The following is a 21,156-nucleotide window of genomic DNA, read 5'->3' as shown; positions in this document are numbered from 1 at the left end:
TGACTTAAGTCAGTTCAAGAAACAGTTGGGTGATTAGTATAATTTAAAAAGAAAAAAAGTGACTGTTGGTTTAAAATACATACACACACCCCTACACACATATCCACATACAATCGTCTATATTGGGTCATGCTTTTTTCTAGAATTTAAATATTAGCAAAAGCAAAAAATTCAGTAGCTTTATAAAGTGCTCACAGAGAGCTGCCTTCGCACTGCCATTTTGTTTCTCCACTGAGAATACATGTCCCTTAGAGTGATTGCTCCCAGAAACCACTCATTTTCAGTGATTCTCAAACATTAGATATTGCAATATACAAATCAGAAAAGGAAGAACATCTCATCTGATGCTTCAGTTACATTTTCTTTTACCAGGTTCACAACACTCACAACATATGATTAACAATGCACATAAACTTGGCTCTGTGATTTTGTGCTTAGATAATGATTGAAATCCATTAAACTATCCTTTTGTGGGTGATGATCTGTCAGCTGAACATCCAGCAGTTTCTTTTTATAGAAATATGATTTGATCTGCAATGTCCTGGAACATGTTTTTCCAGCTATTTGGCTTCGAGCTTATGCTAATTACCAAGCATTATCTCACAACTTCTGTAGCACACACAAACATTCAATTCACCTCCCTTTAGAAGCTTTCTCTGATGATGAACCAATGGAATTTCTACAGCGTTCACTGCAGGTACTACTTAAGTAATAGTTTTCTTTTTTTTAACCCTTTTGTGGTACTAAATTTTATTTTCCATGTGTCTTAACCTTCCACACCACTGCAAAGTTCCTTGGGAGAAGAGGAATTTATATTTGAGCTCCTACTAAGTGTCAGGCTGGTCTAATTGTTTTAAATATATTTTCTCATATTAAATATTGGTCTTATTGGCTGTTATATCTCCTAAGACACCTATTCCAACACCCAGTAAATAATAGATGCTTGTTACTTATATGACTGAACAGTCATATAAGTGTTTCTCTCTTAAATAATTTCCATTTTAGTAAAACAATAATTTTCTTATTGTCATTAATATTACTTTAAGTTGCCAGTATTAACAATAAAAGTTCATTGTTAATCAAGAAATATAAGGAATTTGGGGTTCTAGTTTTAATTACAAAGAGTCAATTTGTTTTTATTAGTGTTATATTTTCTCAAAGAAAAAACCTGAACTATAGCAGTGCCTTGCTGAAAGTTATAGAACATTCATTTTTCCTTTCGTAACAGCTCTTTTGACTAATAATTACTTAATAACATTAGTTAACTCCTCATTTTTCACTGATTCTGCTAGACATAGTTTGTATCTGAATCCTAAAAGTATAGATCAAACTCTTTCATCTGTACTTGAAACGAGCCTAATAATAGCAACAATTTACTGAGTGATTATAATGTGTCAGATACTGAGCCAGTTTTCTACATGTGTGATCTCATTTAATTATTATGACAACCCATGAGGTTGATGGTATTATTATTCTCATTTTAATGATAAGAAAGCTAAGGCTTAGAACAGTGAAGTGAGATAGAAAGCAAAGTCTGAACGCTTATCCATTTACATACAAAAGAATCTAAGAATTGAGTTCCCATTCGTGGCAGGAGTGAATGATCTCCCCTTCCAGTGAACTCTAGAAGAAATCAGGGGATGTCCATAGGATGGATTGCTACTATGACTTGATACAGAAGCTAGGATTGTGAGCTCTCACTGGAAACACTTTCAAAAACACTATCTCACTGAAACCCCACATCTATCCTATTGCATTACTGTTGTTCCCATTTAGAGATGGAAATGACTCAGTTACCTAGCTAGGAAAAAGGCAGAGAGAGATTTGCACCCAGGTTTTGTAGATCCAAGTCCAACACTCCCACCCACCGTTTAACTCAGGTCACACACACGGTGGCAGAAATGGTAAAACCTGTCCCTCACAGTATCGTACCCACCCTGTCCTAAAGGTTCAAATAATCCTCAGTGCAGACACTGTGGCTGTTTCAAATATGCATCAACCAAAGTAACTGCTAATTTCTATCTTTTTGTAAAAAAGCAAAATACAACCTTTTATCAGTGTATTTCCTTTTATATTCTATTTTTCTTCTTCCTGGATATCAGCAAAATGCCAACTGAAGTTAAAATGTTTACATTTCTGTAAATGACTTTTAGTCCATTTGATGTGCTATTCAATTTGACCTACATTTTATAAAATTAATTAGTTGCTTGAAAATGATAAATTGTTTCAGCTCACTTATTCTGTATTATCCAAATGTGCCATTCGCCATGGACTATTGTTTAAAGCTCTCCAGTTGCTTTCTAAACAGCCCTACATACTCCACAAGGCCTTACTTGTCCTGCGCCGTCTTCTTAGAACAGAGACAGCTATGCTCCCCTCTGTCCCTCCGTCTCCATACAGTTAGACTGGGGACATGAGACCAGTTTGGGTTGGTGGTCTGCATAAGTATGAAGTCATTAAACCTCACCATAAGGGTAGGTATTCTGTGTTTTCTTAAATTCTGCCAGTGTCTACTTGGTATCCAGTGATCATAGGGCCAATTATATATTTTTTTCTGTATTTTTAATGATTTCGCATTTGGGGGCTTCACATACCTGGGGAAAAAGACCCCTCTCCTAGGGCTAGCCAATTCTTAGAGCTAGCAAAAGTCTCAGCCAGGAACACGTCTCTCATACACAAACCAACCAATCCGGCTGTAGCCCCAACTACCTCCTTATCTAACTCTCACACACCAAACCAGTATTTCCCCTGCCCTATGTCACCCCAGGGCCTGACACCAGGCAACAAGACATCAGCTCTATAGCCTGAAGCCCATGGGTATTATTCCAATGGCTATTAAACCCAGGAGTATCAATCCATCCTAAACCGTGTGCCCTGCCCTTCCTTACCTTTCCCATGGAATCCTCCATAAAGGCTCTGGCCTAGACTTGCCCCTCTCCCTCTTGTCTCTGACCAAGACCTGGCCTTCCCCAATGGCCCTGTGTAATATTCGTGGCCCCCTCTCTGGGACGTGTGAGCAAATACATGTTTTCCTTCCAAGCCTCCCTCCTTTGGCTATACTAACTTTACCAGATCACATGTAACATGTACATTCTTGGAACAGAAGGTACAATTTTTAACCTCATTTTAGAGATGATGAAACTGAGGCAAAGAATGTTTCGATGAGTTGCCCAAGATAACGTGATGAGCCAAGATTCTAATCTGGGCAGTCAGGCACCAGCGAGCAATAAATCAGGGCTCTGTCTCCTTCTTGGCTCCCCTTTCCCCCTCTACTGCTCTTGCAATAGCACCTCACTGGATGGTTTTTCTTTGCATTCACTTGATGTGATACAAGGCCACTTGTATAGTTTTACAATGTTCTCAAAAAGGAATAGCCATAGATTTAGTACTCGAATTGGCAGTCTGCTCTGTTTTGGTATTACAAATCCTGGTTTTATTTAAAATTTTACTCAGTTTTCTTATTTTTAGTCATTAGATTTCTAGATACTGTGCTATTCCATTATCTTCTGGCCACAAGTATCCCTCAGTATTCTTGGCCATCTCTGACACAAATTTAGTCCCATTGTTTCTGATACACATAGAGAAAGGAAGGCAGAGTTAAGAAGATTCTCTATGAGTTATATTCACAAAGACATGTAAATTGGCATTTGGGAGGATAAAAGCTGCTCTTTTTTCTAGGCTATATCACATGTAAGTCACTTTTACATCAGTATTTCTACCACCACCATTATCAAAGCTCCCAGGATTTCTGTTATACTCAAGTAAGCTAATCTAACATGATCTGATATAAAACCAAATATTCTAGTGCCAAGCTCTGGTAAAGAAGAGGGCAAAAGTAATTTGTGTATTAGGTTATAATACACTGATTAATAATCAGTGTATTAGGTTAGTTTCCCCCAGAGAACAGATCTCAGACCTGTAAGTGTAACCCTTTAACCTCTATGAGTAAACCTTCTATTAACTCATTCTCCCAAGAATCCTTTGGAAAACCAGAATACTTATATGAAATTCTTAGACAATTCATGTGTTTGCCCTAGATCAAGACCAAGAGTGAGGAAAAAAGGTTTCAGGCTAATGAATGTACAATTGTTTTGCCTTGTGTAGATTCAGCCTTAGTGTTAATAAGAAAAGGTGTATTTCTAATAAGTATCTGCCACCACAAGAAGAAAGGTAAGCGAGCCTGTTATGGAAAACTGCCAATGCCCTAATCTCTTGTTTCCAAGAAGGGGCTTCTAGAGTAGCACTTCCTTCAGCTTCCCCACATGCCCCTCTGTGTTTTCCAAATAAGGAGGAAAGACACAGATGATTAAGGCAATTAGAACAGGAACTGTGTAAGTGTATCTCAGTCCTTGTACACTCATTCTTTCAGATCTATAGAGGATGAAGGGCTTTCAATTTGGGCAACAGAGAACAGTTCAGGTCCAGATGAAAAACATTTGGGGGGGCTCCCAAAGGATAGACTAACACAATCTTTATGGGACTTTGTATTCCAAACCAGCAGGTCCAGTTACTTAAATCACCTTCTACCCCCAACCCCAAACCCCCTCATTGTCACTGGCCTTCTCCCCCATCCTAACCTTCATGTGGTACATACACATGGATCAGGGCCCAGGCTTTCTTCCTGCAGCTCCATCCCCCTCAGGTGTCAGCTACTGGAGTGCAGCAGGGGTGAGTGTATGCTTAGAGGAAAACCATCAGAAACAATCAAATTTTCCAGTACTAAGGGGCCATCTAAGTTCCAAACACAAATCCAGTCTTAATAGTTGATCATTTGATCCTGATCTATCTGGATCTGTGTATTTCTCCATTACTTCCAAACCCAGAGGATTTATGGGGTAGAAGAAACAATCCCCCAGCTCTTCAAACCTCAACAGAACCTCTACAAAGGTAATCTAGAAAGCTGTAAGCTGTAAGCTTTTAACACTTACTTTGTACTAAAGAAAAAAGGAAAAAAAAAGACCAAAACCTCAGCAAAATCGAGTTTCCCTTACATCAGAAATTCATTTCCTGATAATATCAGGTACAGTTTCATGTCTTCATTCTGACTTTTACTTCATTGTTGAATCACAGAATCTCAGAAATTAAAATAATTGTATGGACTACTGAGTATATTGCCCAAGGTCGCAAAGCTAGTTATGGACAGAGCTAAACACAGAGTAATCTTCTCATTCCCCGTTGGGCTTTGTTTCCATTATACTAGACTCCTTTCTAGTGTTCCTTTGGTGAGCTGTTTCTATGTGCGTCTTTGTTCCTTCTTTAACATATGTTTTGTGACGGCAAGAAGATAATGTATTAAGCATAAAACATGAGAACTTGAAGCAGAATTAGAGAAAACAAATACCAGCCCTCTTTTCACTTTACTGATGAGGCACTGGAGGGCCAGAGAGATGGCACAGCTCAGCTGAACTACACCTCTTCTGAGTCTTAGCTCAGTTCTCTTTTCTGCACAGAAACACCCATGCTAACCATTGAAAGCCAAAGCTTCAGTGTTATCTCTTCCTGCTTGCCCAGTAGCAAAGAAAATAGTAGATATTTAACCTCCTAAAAAAAAGAATTGATGGTACGTTATTATAATTGTCACATAACTCTCTACAGAGATCATTTTATTGATTGATTTAAATTAGTTTCTCCTAAAACTTACTGTGTACCTTTTTGGTAATAAGATTTCCCATCCTAGTATAGACAACATTTAGAATACTAACCCCATTTCTGAGGTGGAAAAAAATTCAATGATGAATGCTAATGAAAACCGTTAGTTGTGCAAAACCATATTAAGTTGTTTCATTAATAAGACAGGGAATGTTTAATGAGGCATGTCTCAACAATAAACAACAACGATAATAAAGGGAAATTTACTGTTTCTCTGCTCCACTGAATATTTGTCACACATCCCAGAGCACTGGAAACTGAAATGGGAAATGCTTAATTGTTAGTGTATAACTAAAAAGGTAAAAAAATGTATAAAAGAGGTCAAATTACATTTTGGTCATAATTTGTAAAAAATAGATTCATCTCTAATGCAAATATACTAACTGAATAGTGTCACATGTATTATGCATGCATTTGTTGTCTCTGCTGAATCATAATGTGAATCTTGAGTCTCCTAAAAGGTTGTGACATTTTGGGAGGTATTTACTCAAGGACTGTGGTTTATAATTTTCACAGAAAATGCTGAGATAAATGAAGTGCTGAACTGCCTAAGAAGTGCCACAGTGTGTGCATGTCCTCCTTAAAGGACAGGCCAAAAGCACTGACAATCCACAGGGAGGCCACCACAGAGGAACATGAGTCAGTTCTCAAGGAACGAATCCCAGCTGGGACCAATCAGCGCTTCTTCTCCACTAACATGTGAGCTTCCCACCTAGACTGGGAGCTCCTTCTGAGTAGAGATGGCATGTCATACACCGTTATATACCAGCACAACCTGGATAAAACTGTCACTTGCCAGCTGCCCTTCTGAAATATCCTTTCTCTTCTCCGCTAACCTTGCCCTTTTTTTGAGCAGCTTCCCTGAAAACTCTCCATTCTCCCTCTTCTACTTTCTAGCTCTTCCAAATGTTGCTCTCAATATAAGCTCTGGAAGGGCAAGGACTGTTCCCGTCTTGTTCTTCACGGTACACAGTATCCAACATTAAGAAAGTCTGTAGCATCATCGATGGTTGGTGCTGAGTCTATTTGAGCACTTTTAGAGAAGAAATATTTGAGATGGCCCCATTCCATCCATCTTATAACAATTCTGATTGATAAATTCTTCCTCGGGAAACTCACATGTAGGGGTATTTTATGGGTGGGCAAGGTAGAATTCTGCTTCCTAGAAGCATGTTTTCTCCATGTCATTAAGAGTTGAGCAAAAAATGTGCCTCACCATTTTTCTTCCCTTCAGAACTACACAAGAATAATTATAAGTCTTTTCTTCAATATTCAGTGAATTGAAGATAAATAACATGTCCTCAACTCAATACGGTTCAGATTAAATATGGCCAATTCTCATTGCCCCTCACATTAACTTCTACCCATCACCCTTCCCTTTTCCCTTAATATATACCTCCAAAACTTGAGTAAAACTTTCTTACTTACTAATAACACTGGCAGGTTACTCAACCACTCCAATCATCAGTCTTTTCAGCTATAAAATGGGAATAATGCTACTTAACTCAGATTTGAGATTTAAAATACAGTGAACAGTAAATAACATACAATAAATTATAGTTATTACATAAATTCAGTACATAAAAAATATGCAAATGAAGTGTTTTGATTCCCAGTGAAATTTTTTTAAATGTCTCTAATAGAACAGCCACCAGCTATCATTCTGGAAAGAATATGATTATTAGAGGAAGACTGAAAAACTGACAAATAGTTTGAATCAATGCTAACCTATCTTAAAGAAAAATGAAATATCCACGGGTATTAAATAATGGATATTTCTAAATGAGAAAAAAATAATTAAGAAAATATCAATTTGTAGACCCGTTGAGAAGATTGTTGGAAGAAACTAGCATGGCTGAATAAAGTCCTGTCTGACTATTCTGATCTCTGACAAAGTGAAAGATTAGGTAAAATTAGTGACGACATGCCTTTACATTTTGACCATGGAGAATACTTATCCATAAACTAGAAGGTAAAATTTGCCTATTAAATAAAAATTATAGGGATATAAGCCTGATTGTAAAGCTGCACCAACAGTGTGGTTGATACTTTCTTAACTGGGAAACATATAATCAAGTTCCACAAACTTGAGTCATGTGGGAATCTGACCTGGGCCTAATAAAATTACATGATTGTATCCATGTGAGATTTGCATATGCATTTTCTGAACTATATCTGATTCCACATTGCCTTTTGCAAACTTACATTTTACACACAAGAATGAGAAAAGTGGAGAAAACAAGAAAACACCTATCTTATCTATACACAGAGGATCCAAGTTAAAAATATATGGCACCTATTTCGCTTAGCATAATAATCTCAAGATCCACCCATGTTGTCACAAATGGCACTATTTCATCTTTTCTCCTGGAAGAATAGTATTCCATTGTGTATATATATCACATCTTCTTTATCTAATCATCTATTGAAGGACACTTTTGTTGTAGAAAGAAAAATTCAAGAACCATATGATTTCACTGACGTGTGGGATATAAAACTGAAAGCAACAAAGGAACAAGACAAACAAATAAAGAAACAGAAACTCATAGACATAGACAATAGTTTAGTGGTTACCAGAGAGTAAGGAGGAAGGAAATGGTACATGAGTGTAAACAGGGTCAAATATATGGTGATGGAAGGAGAAGTGACTGGATGATAAACACAAAGTGTGATATATAGATGATGTATTACAAAATTGTACACTTGAAACCTATATAACTTTACTAACCATTGTCACCCCAATAAACTCTGATTTAAAAAATAATATGGCACCTTTCCAAATTAGAAGGAAAAAACAAGGCTTACATTTTTCATAGTCATCAAGCCCTCAAAATCCATTGTGTAAAGGGTGCAAAAAAAACAGTGCAATCAAAGTATACAATAGAAAGTTATTTTGTATGTTAACAAGTAAATCAAAAGTTAAAATTTCAATCTCTAAAACTAAAGTAACAGTCTGACCTAGCAAAGATTTACTTTCTAATTGTCTATCCACAGACAGACCTATTGTTGCTCAAGTGGCAAGTTACTGCTGTTGGTCAGAAACATTCTTGCCTTCGGTGTTGCACTTTTTTCATTCCCGGGGAGAAAAGGAGGGGGAAAACACAGAGCTCCATCAGCAAAGCTCCTGATCTTGTAGCTTTAGAAGGGGAAGCAAATACTCATTGTCAAATCTATAGGAAATATGTTCACCAAAGCAACCTTAGCAAAAAGTTAGCAGATCATGAATGTTAAGTTAGAAGTTATCCATCCCAACACTGTCCCACATCTTGTTTACTTTCTAGACAGAAAAAAAAAAAGTTTCCATTGCTTCTACAAATTGAAGTGGGAGAACAGACTTGGGCTCAAAATAAGAATAAGCTTTCATAACTGAAACAAGATGTGTAAAAGAGCTGATTAACTTCTCAACTGAGAAGAGTATGTACATATGAAGTATTATTAATAATCATTCAAGCAGTCCAAAAACGGAAAGTTTTACCTGAAAAGTTCTGCATGTCCCATCACTAAATGAGTTCAAGTAGTTCCCCCAGGACAGTGTCAGAGGGAATCCCTGCGCCAGATGTTCTGATGAGATTTCAAAAGGTCTTTTCAACACCAGAGAGGGGATCATACTAGAACCTAAATTCTTACTCCAAACCTATCCACTGATTTTATTTTTTAAACCATGGATGCCTGTGGCTTGTTCTAATTGTGTTCTAATTACAAAAAGTTGTTTCTAATGAACACTTGAAAGTAGATTATTTTTGTTCTTTAAACAACTGTAAAATGCTTTATAAATGGGAAAAGGTTAGAATAGTTTTTTAAAAAATCATGTAGTAAAAGAGAGGTATATAAGCTTTGCAATGAGGGAGGCCAGCACGTATTAGCTGTATTACCTTGGGCAGGATGCTTAACTCTCAGAGTCTCAGCTTCACGAGCTGCGTAAGCAACGATTACAATCCTGTGAATTTGCTGGGAGGACCTCATGGTTTAATGTGCCAAACTCCTATGGTTAAATGGCTGCCCTGTAAATGGTATTCAGTGTTATTGCTGCTGTTCTTATGAATAGAGAGTAAAATAAAGATCTTGTGACATGAACTTGTTTTTATACTGAGGAAGCATTAACCACCTTGAAAAGAAGAATTATAGTCTTGGGTTTCTGATAAGATTATTGTTCAGAAGCATTATTCATTAAACAAAATTTTCCTTGGAAATGGATGACGTGATACAGGAGGATGAAACCATTTTTTTTCCTTTCAGCCAGAATGTCAGATAATGTTACTTGTTCTTCAAATGAACTCTTCTGAGTCATGTTCCTGAGAAAAAGATGTGTGGCCTAAGCATCAAAGCAGGAAAAGAACAGCCTGCAGGAAAGAGGTCTGTTAGGAATGGCCATTCTTAGAGCTCTTGCAACTTTCAGGTTCCTGAAGACAAGAATCTATCACGTAGGATCTCACGTCAAGACTGAAATTTTGGGGAAAAAATAAATGGTAACATATTAAAAATCTCATCACATAATTCTAACCTGTCAGGCGCACAAGCAGAATGACCACCCAGTGTAGCCTTTTGTTAAATTCTAAACTTTCTCTGAGAAAGAAAATGGAGAGTTGCAAACTTTTCCCATATCACACACACACACACACACACACACACACACACACACCTTGATTTCACTTGAATTTCTTCCTCTTGTTTGATAAAGAGTGAAATCACTAAAAATTGCTGTGAAAAACTGGTTTTACAGTTGACTGATTTAATTCTAGGAGGAGAGGGAAGGATGCTCCAAAGTCGCTGTGTTTACCAGAATAACATCCAGTCAGACACATCCGTGGGGGATGAGAGCATGCAGGAGATTCCTGAGGGAGAAAGTACGGGGAAAAAAATAATAAACATCCTATGATTTAACTACGGGAAAAGCTTCTATTTATGGAGCAGAAGGAGGGCGAATAACATTAATTACCACTTTGGGCTTCATCCCTAAAGTACTTAGGACTGGCTTTCCAAGGGTACAGGAAGGGCCCAGACAAGCTACAAGAGCACATGGCACATTCTCTCACCTCCCATATCTGTACCTGGCACACTTTTTACCCCAAAGAAGCTCCTGGTCCCTGGTCTCCATTCAGAGAGCACAAACCAGTGCAGGATGCTGGAAGAGGAAGAATTGCTGGTACCACTAGAAGACAGAGGGATGGAAGGACTAGAGTGCTGTATTTCTCTCTCAATCTGTATTTGTCCAACTTGTAGCCTTCTAAACACAGGGAGCTGCCTGCCTGGATGGCAGTTAAGAGCAACCTGTGTGCTCACCTGAGTCAACCTCTTCAGTACTGATCCCAGTGTTCTTTCCCCCTTTACCATTCAAAAAAGCAGCCCATACTGACAGCTGCCACATCAGCATTCATTCTCGGTAGTCAGTAAAACCTTGTATTCACCCATCACCAGTGTCCTGGGTCAAAGCCGATGGCTTCTGTTTTCATTCTTCATTCTCCTATATCACTCCAGCTGATTTGGCATGGTTGACATTATGGAGAAATTTGAAGTTAAATTAGGACTGAAAGGATGAGTAGAATTTGCCCCGCATTATTCCAGGAGGTGACAATAATATAAATCACTCTTTTTACAGATGTCAGCTTCATGTGTCACCTTCACAATTCTTCCATATTACATACTTAATAATTTATTTAAATTGACTTTTAAAAACTTAGATATTTGCTTTAGTCTCAGTCTCAGAAATAAAAATCTGTCAAATCATGGATTTGAAGTACATATGTATTTTTCTAGTTTACATTAAATTTAAATGTATCACTGAACATTATTGAAGTTTATTCATTTACCACCAAAAATCGTCAGTGGGAAGCACTGACTTCAGGAACACTGAATTAATCAAATCAATGTATGCTGTGGAACACAAATGACAGATTTGCCAGAAAAAAAGAAAAAAGAACAAGTATTAAATAATGTTAGGTAGAAAGGCTTGGGCCAAATTATGCAGACCTTTGATATGAAAAACAAAAAAACAAACTAAAAAAAAAAAAAAAAAAAGGAAAGAAAAAAAGAAACCAGAGAGTGGTAAAAGGTGGGTAATGAAGTTAAAGCAATACTTAAAAGAAATTCATCTGCTAGACACAAACAGGATACACTAAAGTTTAGAAGACCTAGATTTGAGAAGGCAAGAAGTCTGTTACAAGTAGTAGCCAGGCCAGACTGTGACAGCCTAGACTAACCGGATGGACTCAAGAAAGGGGGAAGAGGATAGAGAGCTCAGGTATAGTAGAAAAAACAGACAAGAACTTGCAGACAGAGGAGAAGAAAACTGAAGGAAGAGAAGACATCAAAGATGACTGGGTTTTCCCAAGAGTGACAGCTAACGCCATTGGCAGATGACATGGGGAGTTTGAGATAAGACACCCCAGTGAAAACACCCAGTAAGCCATTAGTGATATGGTTCAAGAGATATATGAGAGGACAGGGCTACAGTGATTTGGGAGTCATCTGCAGACATTTGACAGATAAATTCATGGAATGATATGCACCCCAAGATAAAAAGTAAGAGGAGCCAAGTGTATTTCTATTCAGGAGTCCAGAATGAAGGAGCTAAGGAAGAAGTCCTTAATCAACAGCAACAAAAATCTACTCTAGAGCACATTTCTCAACCATGGCAGGACATTAGAAAGGGCGGGTAATGGCAGGGGTAATGCAGGTAACGCTCCCGATAGGTGAATGCAGGATAAGGTGAGGCCAAAAAGCAACAACTGCAGCCATGGATGGGGGTTCATACTACTATATTCTCAATGGCAGTTGCTCAAGACAGAAGAAGCAAACATCTGCCAACACCCCAACAAGGGGTCTTCCTGCACCACAATCTCACTGGCTGCCAGCAGAGACACAGGAAGTAGGATCCACAACACCCTCACCACTGGGCTTGTTAACATAGCCACAGCAGTTATGTAAAAACAATAGTGGCTAATGGCTAACTGGTCACAGCTGATGACCAACTAGTTACATGAGTGTTTGCATGTGTGAGTTATATAACCGAGCTGGCACCTTTCCACATGAGGCCAAGAGCCAGGAAACTACTCTCCTGGCCCTTTCCCAACAGAGGGAAATTTAAAAACAAAACGAGGGTCTGGACTTCAATCCCTAGACCACTTAAATACGCTTCTCTGGGACCATGAAATTAATATTTTTACCAAAATAAGGTTCTGAAAAGTATAAAAATTCTAGACAGATAAAAAACTTTTAAACCACGTCTCTTAACCTGCACTTTGAGAAGCAAACCAATTTTATAGAGCATTTTCTACACAGAGATAATAAATGAAATAAAGTACGTGAATATATTAATAGTGATTTTATCTGTGTAAGACTTCTGGTACTTAATTTTGTTCTGAAATCTCCTTTTTATTTTTTTGACAATCATTTTTCTTTCATTTTATTCACAACTTTAGTTGTTTCAGTTGGGAAGTTCTTTCAGGGTATCTAGTCTAGATAATCATTTTTAATAAAAAGAAAATATATTCAGCTATGCACTTTGCCAAGTTTGCATTTTCTCAACTGTTAATGCTTCTAAAATTTCAGGGCCTAGTAAGAAATTTTTTTCTGTATATATATATTTTTAATATTTTCTTAATACTTATTTGGATATTATCCATACTTAAAGCTTTCAGAGATGCTCTTAGGGAATTTGGTATTTACTCACTATTTAAAAGCTTGTAAGATCAAATATAAAAGAAACCAATGAAAAAATTTAAATAATTTCAGATTGGCCTTTGGTTTGGTTTTGCTGGTGGTGTTTTGATTACTTCACATTGGATAGGAGAGGAATAAACTCTTAAGTGAGGATGCCCATCTTAAATTCAGCTGTGCTCATCAAGGGAAATAACTGCCTCTGTCCCTCCAAGTGTCTTGAGTAACGATACCTGATACTTGTTTAACGTATTTTCTCAGATGTGAATTTGAATAGGTAGAGGCAATCCATTCAAATTGTATGTACTATATGTATAGATAAGGCTGTGTTATTGAAAAATTAACCCCATCATTTAGCCACCTCTTAGAACTTTTTCCACATAGTTAAAAACATCATTTTCTAAAACTCAGTACATCATGGTGAGGATTTAATAACTCTTTTGTGTTTCTGCTAGGAAGTTATAGAAATGTCTCACATTTTCATAGGGCTTACTACGTGGTAAGATGATGAAACTGAGACCAAGAAGAGTGAAATAACCTAAGATTATATAAGTTGTTTTAAAGAAGAAATAGTCCGTTATTAAGTTTTAAGTTAACTAGGAGACAGTTCACTAAGAAATCAACATGTAGAAAAGTGTTGTCAATCCTAGAACAGAATTTTTTTTTTCTTGGAAATCAAAATTTTTATATCATGAATTTGTTTTCTTCTTCTTCTTCACATTCTTTTAAATATACCCCGTATCCACAACCTCTCACTTATTAGTATTTACAGAACAATTTGTGTGCATCTTCTGCAGAAACACCCTTCAAATATTTGAAAATAGTGATTAGGTCCACTGCTAAGCTCTCTTTTGCGCCAAACAGTCCATTCATTTGACCTGTTCCTCACAGAGACCTTCTTCTCCTCCTCCTGGTTACTCTCCCCTGAACAAGGATTTCTAATGTTTTTTTCTGAACTCTGTGCTCTGCAAAAGTAACCATGATGTTTCAAATGAAGTTCAATCAAAACTGAGGGGGAGAGAAGTATGTCCTGCTTCACTTTTGATACTATCTCTCTTCATGCTCATTTCCTATTGGGATTTTTCTTATCCGTTCTAGATTCATTGCTGATGCTCTCCATGAATAACTCCAAGTCTTTCTCGCAGATGCTGTGGACAAGCCACATGACCCACTCTTAAATTTATAAATGGATTGTTTCTTTTTACAGATGCTAGGGAACATTAAAGAACTTTTTAACACATTGTTAGAGTGACCTAAACGTAGCAAAATAAAAACGTATGGAACCAAATGCTACATAGAATTCACTGAAGAAAATATAATACAGTCCGACAGTTAAGCCTTAGTGTTAATCCTACATAAAGATTTCAGAAAGTTTATATGATTATTTTCATACCAAAGGGATAATTTCAAATGATTCTTTGGTCTCCATACAGGATTTCTAAAGTCATCATAGGATAGCGTTCCAAATTTGCAAAACCAGGTCATATTCTCTAGAAATGTGCCCTTTCTTATAAAGGCTCGTTTTCATTTGATTGGGGGAGGGTAATGATATTTTTATCATTTCATCAGGAGGCAAAATTCACACTGCACTTTACATGTAGACAGGGATTTGGCAGGATGAATGGAAGAATGGAAGTTGCTCCAAGCAAGAGCCAAGCCATCAAGATCTCAAACAGCATTTCAAGCTGTTTGAATGAGTGGGCAGAACAAAGCTTGTGAGATTGTGATGGAGCAGTGTTGCTTTAATGGAGAGAGTGAACATGACCAAAGTTGAAAGAGAGACCAAAGATAAAGAAGGAGGGGAAGTAGCAAATTGAGGTGAGAAAAATAATAGACATCAAAATTATAAAGTTACAGAGTCAAGAATTAGGAAGGGATTGGAAGCAAGAAGAATAGAGGATGATTTACTAAAGAGGTAGAACAATTCACAGAAAATTACTAGCCTAGAATAGAACCATCAAGGGCACAGTCGTAGTTAAGAACTCCTGTTTCTTAGGAGAATTTTTAATATGTGAATATTTTCTCATGTTTAATATTGATTTAATATGAAATTAAGAAATATTTTACTTTCAAGAATCCTGGCTAAATGAGCTAAAGAGGGCATCTATCAAGAAGCAAGCAGGATTTCTCAACCTTGGTAACACATTAGAATCATCTGGAGAACATTAAAACAATTTTTTCATTTGATTTATTTTATAGTTGATTTTTTTAACTTTGTAAATGAAATAAAACAACAACAACAAGATAATGCTTTCTTTTTTCTTTCTTTCTTTTTTTCAGTTTAAAGCTTCACTCAATAGGGAGGCCTTACTAACCTGTGGAAAATTACATCTCTAGTTTTTTTACTTTTTTTTTTAACTTTTCTGGAGGATTAGGACTTTAAGACATCTTCCTTCCTTTGCAACTTCCTTATAACTTTCATATTGAATTTTTATGATGTCATGGTGAAATGCTTCTTCAGTGTTTCTGTACTGAATCAACACTGATTTCCTATTCAAATGATGTCCCAATGGAGAAAGACACACTAATTTCAAGATCTACATGGCTAAACAGTCTCAAGTTCAAGTTCCCCAACACTATCAATAGATTGGGGAAGAAAAGAAAAATGCTGATTAAAATACTGAAATGAAATGACTGGTTTCTAGGAAAAGCATGACTTACAGAGAAAAATAAGATACTTTGCATGAAAATATTCCTGCTAAAAATACAATTTTTCAGGAAAAGCATACCTTGTTGCCAGGAAAAGCATACCTTTGTTGCCAAGTGCCTGATAATGCAGAATTCATATTAAGTGTTTTTTCTAAACCACTTAAATTTAAATTAGGTTTTCTATTTGAAATTCTAAGATACAGTTAGTTGCATTTAGAATATTCTTACTTTTAAAAGGGACAAAAAATAACCAGGTATTCTATTTTCTTATATCAAAAATATATTTTTTAATTTCTTGCTCCTTTTTATACTTGTGAAACATTCTCCATCCACGTGTAAAATGGAAGGAATTTATAATTAGTTGATGCTGAATATTAACCTAGAGGTTAAAAATAAATATATTTCAACAATGTAGTACAGTGAAAAGGGGAACTGTTACAGAATTTGGGTATAATAACAGCAAAAGGTTTCAGCCTAATTAACAAATGTGAAACATGTAATTATTTTCTGAATCACTATGTTTTACCATTGAACTGTTCATCCTTCACTTTACACTACATAGATTGGTAGTTCGTGTATCCCCATTGACTTTTCAAAACAGAGCAGATTTGACTAAGTTAGTTTAGTTGAGTATCTTCTTTTCCTTACCAAGGATGGGCTCCCTCTTCTAATAGGAACTATGATGGCACCTCTCTCAGCTCTTGTTCATGTTTTTCTATTTGACCTGGTGATTCCCTACTTCTCTAAACCTAACTGCCCTTCCTTCAAGTATCACATCTTCCGTGAGACCTTTCCAACCATCAAGTTTACTTTTCTTCTCTTTCAATCTTACTGGAATCACAAACCCACAGCCAGTGAGAAAAGAAAGTGGAAAAGAGGCTCCAATGGAATGTCAGATAATTTGTCCTTTGGTGTTCATCATGGCAATCAGATTTAATGACAACACAAATGTTGTCTGGTAGCTAATACCTTGTTGAGAAGGAGAAGGGAATTCATATTTATTGTGTGTTGACTATGTGCAGCAACTTCCTACATGTCTTAATTAATCTACACACCTGCCCACTAGATGCCGCTCCATAAAGGATGTCTTTATGTTATACCTTACTAAGCACTCCTTTACAAATCAGGAGGATTCCGTGATCTGCTGCAGGAAAGAAAGGGTCAGTGTACCCTAAATCATCGCCATGGCAAACTTTCTCAAAATTCAATTGGTCACAATAAGATCACACCGCATAGTAAAGCAGTTACCTAGAAAAACATATTATGGCATCAGCATGCCTCAACAGCCTGATACTTAGAATGATGCTTTCCCAGTCATTCTACAGAGCTATGGTTTTCTATGTCAAAGTGAATAAAAAAAATTGGCTTTAAAATCCTTCCACACTGAAATAACATCTGCCCTACTCCATAGTGACTTCTATCAAAAATCTGAGAGAGTTAACAGATACAGAACAGCTAATGGATACGCTAACCATGCACGCTCTAGAACTCTAATTCATGTTCCTGAATCTTACACCCTAGGAAGCAGTATACAACAGTCCCCCCAACACTTACCTGAAGTTTCAGTTACCCATGGTCAACTGTAGTCCAAAGATATTAAATAAAAATTCCAGAAATAAACAATTCATAAGTTGTAAATTGTATTCCATTCTTAGCAGTGTGATGAAATCTCATGCCATCCTGCTCTGTCCCACCCTGGACATGTATTGTCCCTTCATCCAGGGTATACACACTCTGTACACTACCTGCCTGATATTCAGAAAAACCTCCCACTATCAAGGATCCCCAACCACTGACATTCCCTGCTTGTGACATCCAACCATCAACATCATCATGGCCCCATGATCCAGGATCACCCAAAGCAGATGATCCTCCTTCTGACATACTGTCAAAAAATTAGTAGTAGTTTAATGCTACGTCGCAATGCCTAAGTCATTTGCCTCACTCCGTCTCATCACACAGGCCTTGTATCATCTCGCATCATCACAAGAAGGGTGAGTACAGTACAATAAGATATTTTGAGAGAGAGAGAGACCACATAACTTGTATTACAGCATATTGTTATAATTGTTCTATTTTATTATTGTTATTAATCTCTTAGTTTACCTAATTTATAAATTAAATTTTATCATAAATATGTACGTATAGGAAAAAACGTACAGGGTTTCGTACTATCCACACTTTCAGGCATCCACTGGGAGTCTTGGAACGTATCCCCCGTGGATGAGAGGGGACTGCTATACACAGTCCTTAGAGCTTTAACATTAAATTTACGTCTTGTTTGGTCCTCAACTTCTCACAAACACCCCTAAGAAATCATCTTTGAAATCCATTGACACAATAGCTATAACATGCTAAAGTTGATAGCTATATTACCCAGGGCTCCGGTCAAAAAAAGTTCCTTGCAATTTAAGGCTGGGAAACATTTCTTCTGAGGAAGTAATTTCTTTCTTCCCTTGTATTCCCCTTTCTATTTTGAAAATATGGCAACTCTGAGACAACTCTGAAGTTGTATTAAAGAAACCGTAATAGCACTCATTTTGCAGAGAGATTTTTTCCTTGGCCCTAATTTTATATTTATATTTAGCTAGTTGTTTAAAGTTATCTGTAGCTGTCTCTTGCCCAAGGGCAGCCTCTACTCTGGCTGTGCAGTAGACTACCTCTCAATAAACCGCTTCCCTTTAAAAGATAAAATAAAATTACCATAATTACAAGTTCCTTTATATCCTATTTAGGACAGAATCAGGATACATATAAGTTTAATAAATAAATGTTAAGCACTTACTACATTTATGTAACTAAAGTAATTATTTATTCCCAACAATTCAATGAAAGTAAGCATTCTAAAATACAAACCTATATCACTCCCTGACTAAAACTTCAGAATAAAATCAAGTTCCTAAGTATAATTGGCCACTGGATTCTTAAAAGTGGGCACATTTTCTTTCTGTTTTCCCTGCCCTCTACAGAAAGTTCTGGCAGGCCTGTTTCAGGTCTTTTAAGATGTAGAATCAGGAGTTGAGTTAGACAAAGAAAGGACCAGAGAAGGAGAAGACTCGGAGACATTAAGTAAGTTTATAAAGAGCTAGAAGAGAAGGCGAGGGGAGAGGGAGGCAGAGGGTGGGAAGAGACAGATGAGTTCTGGATGCCAAGAAAATACTAGAGAATGACAGATGCATGAGGTAGTCCTGAGGTGTTAGAAAAATAATAGAAATAGAAAATAGGATTTAGAGTGGCAGGCAAATGAGGATTCATAATGCTCTTTGAGAAATGCAAGTAAAGATCAGAACTACTTAGTGACGTATTGTGACTGGATTCAGTTTCATATAGGCTGCTCCATAAAGATAATGGGGTGTTTGGAACCCTGGGTTCTATTTGGAGTATGTAAGTAAAATGCACAAATCTTTTAAATATTTATTTATTTATTTATTTATTTATTTATTTATTTATTTATTTTTTGCCACTGTGACTTCGCCTTAGTCCTCCACACTCACTGGCTCTCTGAGTTGCCTGTGGTTCACAGAACCCATCATGTTTTTTCTTACAGCTGAATCTTTGCACGTGTCAAACATTGTCTGCCACAGTGCTCACCATCGCCTGCCCCCCACCCCAGACCACACCCTACAGTTTCTTCAAAGTCAGCTGAAATAGTCACCAACAGAAAATCTTCCTTCCCACCTTTCCTACAGTCTCAGGTCTGATAGATGCATATCTGGGTAACAGAGAAAACACACGTCACCTTTATCAATGGCTTTGCTTATGCTTCTCCCACCACACTGGGCTCCATGCGGGCAGGATGGTGAACAGCAAGAAAATAAACATGTCTGAAGTGAAACGAGGAGAAGAGAAATGCATGGAATCAAGAACTCAGAGTGGTTATAAAACTAAACCTCTTTTCATAACATTTAGTGAAATATATTCCAGCAGAAAATGATTCATGAAGGACAAGTGATCTGGTTTATAGTGAAATGACTGGGATTTGTGCTACCAATAAAGTTTTGAACAAGTAGGGTGTATGTGAAATTACCAAAAGCTATTCTCTTACTTCCTAAGCAAATTCCTAAAGATAGGAAGGAGAGGAAAAGCAGAAACAACTTTGATTAAATAACTATCTAAAATTATGTAACTGATCTAAAATATACCATAAACAGACTTTCAGAAAAGAGGGTGGTATGGTAGCAGCAGATATCCAAAGTACTTCCTAGAAATTGAGCCAAACCACAAGGAAAAACTGAATAGGAAAATTTTGCATCAGAGTTCACATTGGTCAAATTTCAATGGCAGATACTAAATCTACTCTAGTTAACTTAGGCAGAAAAAAATTTTTTATGTGATTTTAGATTCTATCAGAATCATTAGAAAACTGAATAAACAAACTCCAAGTTAACTTTTTGGAAATGACTGGGAACGACACTACAGAAAAAAGCTATGAAGAAAATGGCAGCTCTATAATCAGGCATCTACCTGCAAAACTTAGAAGCTGCCACCCCATAATCAGGAAGCCACCACAAAATTGGATACTCCGAGATGTCATTTGCCTGCAAAAGCCAAAAGAGCCTGCACCTCACTTCTCTCCTCCAAAATTTCATGCAAGTGCATCTGAATGCTAAACCTAAATCACATTTAGAACTCCAGCTGAGAAAGAGGATAGGAAATGTAGTGCTTTGTTTTCCAGCTCTTGCATACAGAAAGGCACACTAGAAATAGGTGGAAACAGATATTGAACACCAGCCCAGCAGGTCATCCACAAGCATGTGAGTGCCTCCTCAACAAAACATGATAAAAGCTGCAAGGGTTTTTACTGGATGTAATGAAGAAGAAACTAGCTTGGAGGAATCATCAGGAATATACCCACAATTCCCCTTCCTCAAGAGTAGTAATGAGACATAGGAAAGAACTAAGGAAATCCTAGGGGAAAAGACATAAGTACCTCTAAAGTAGAGGGAGCAGGGCTAGAGGTAAAGTTGGCACTACTCAGCTTGCTTTCACTACTGTAGCAGACTTTTTCCAACTAGAAGTATACTCTCCTAAAGTATAAAAGCACTTCATATTTCGAGCAACAAGGTAGGGCTGGCCCTAATAGCATTATATGCCAGAGTAAAAGAGTATGGCCCTAGCACAGCAGTTTCAAATAACCAAACTATAGACACCATGTTCTCCTGTGGATATATTTACGAGGTTGGACAATTAAGTTCACAAATT

At 37.1% G+C, this 21,156-nt stretch overlaps 1 long non-coding RNA gene across 2 annotated transcripts in view; it reads left to right on the top strand.

Moving 5' to 3' along the window:
• The window catches only part of LOC141569471 (uncharacterized), a 37,761-nt gene extending 24,571 nt beyond the window's left edge, over nt 1–13,190 (top strand). Inside the window, exons 2-3 of one of the 2 annotated variants that reach the window (XR_012493156.1) lie at nt 9,886–10,002; nt 10,389–13,190. This is a non-coding gene — a long non-coding RNA (uncharacterized LOC141569471). Of the gene's footprint in view, nt 1–9,885; nt 10,131–10,388 lie in introns of those variants that run through there. The other variant, XR_012493155.1, reaches the window with a different exon arrangement.
• The last annotated feature ends 7,966 nt before the right edge of the window (nt 13,191–21,156 follow it).

The sequence above is a fragment of the Rhinolophus sinicus genome, linkage group LG02 (genome assembly GCF_036562045.2).
Source record: "Rhinolophus sinicus isolate RSC01 linkage group LG02, ASM3656204v1, whole genome shotgun sequence".
Taxonomy (NCBI): domain Eukaryota; kingdom Metazoa; phylum Chordata; class Mammalia; order Chiroptera; family Rhinolophidae; genus Rhinolophus; species Rhinolophus sinicus.
Note: the sequence above shows the minus strand (reverse complement) of the source record. Positions and strands in the feature narration are given on the sequence as shown.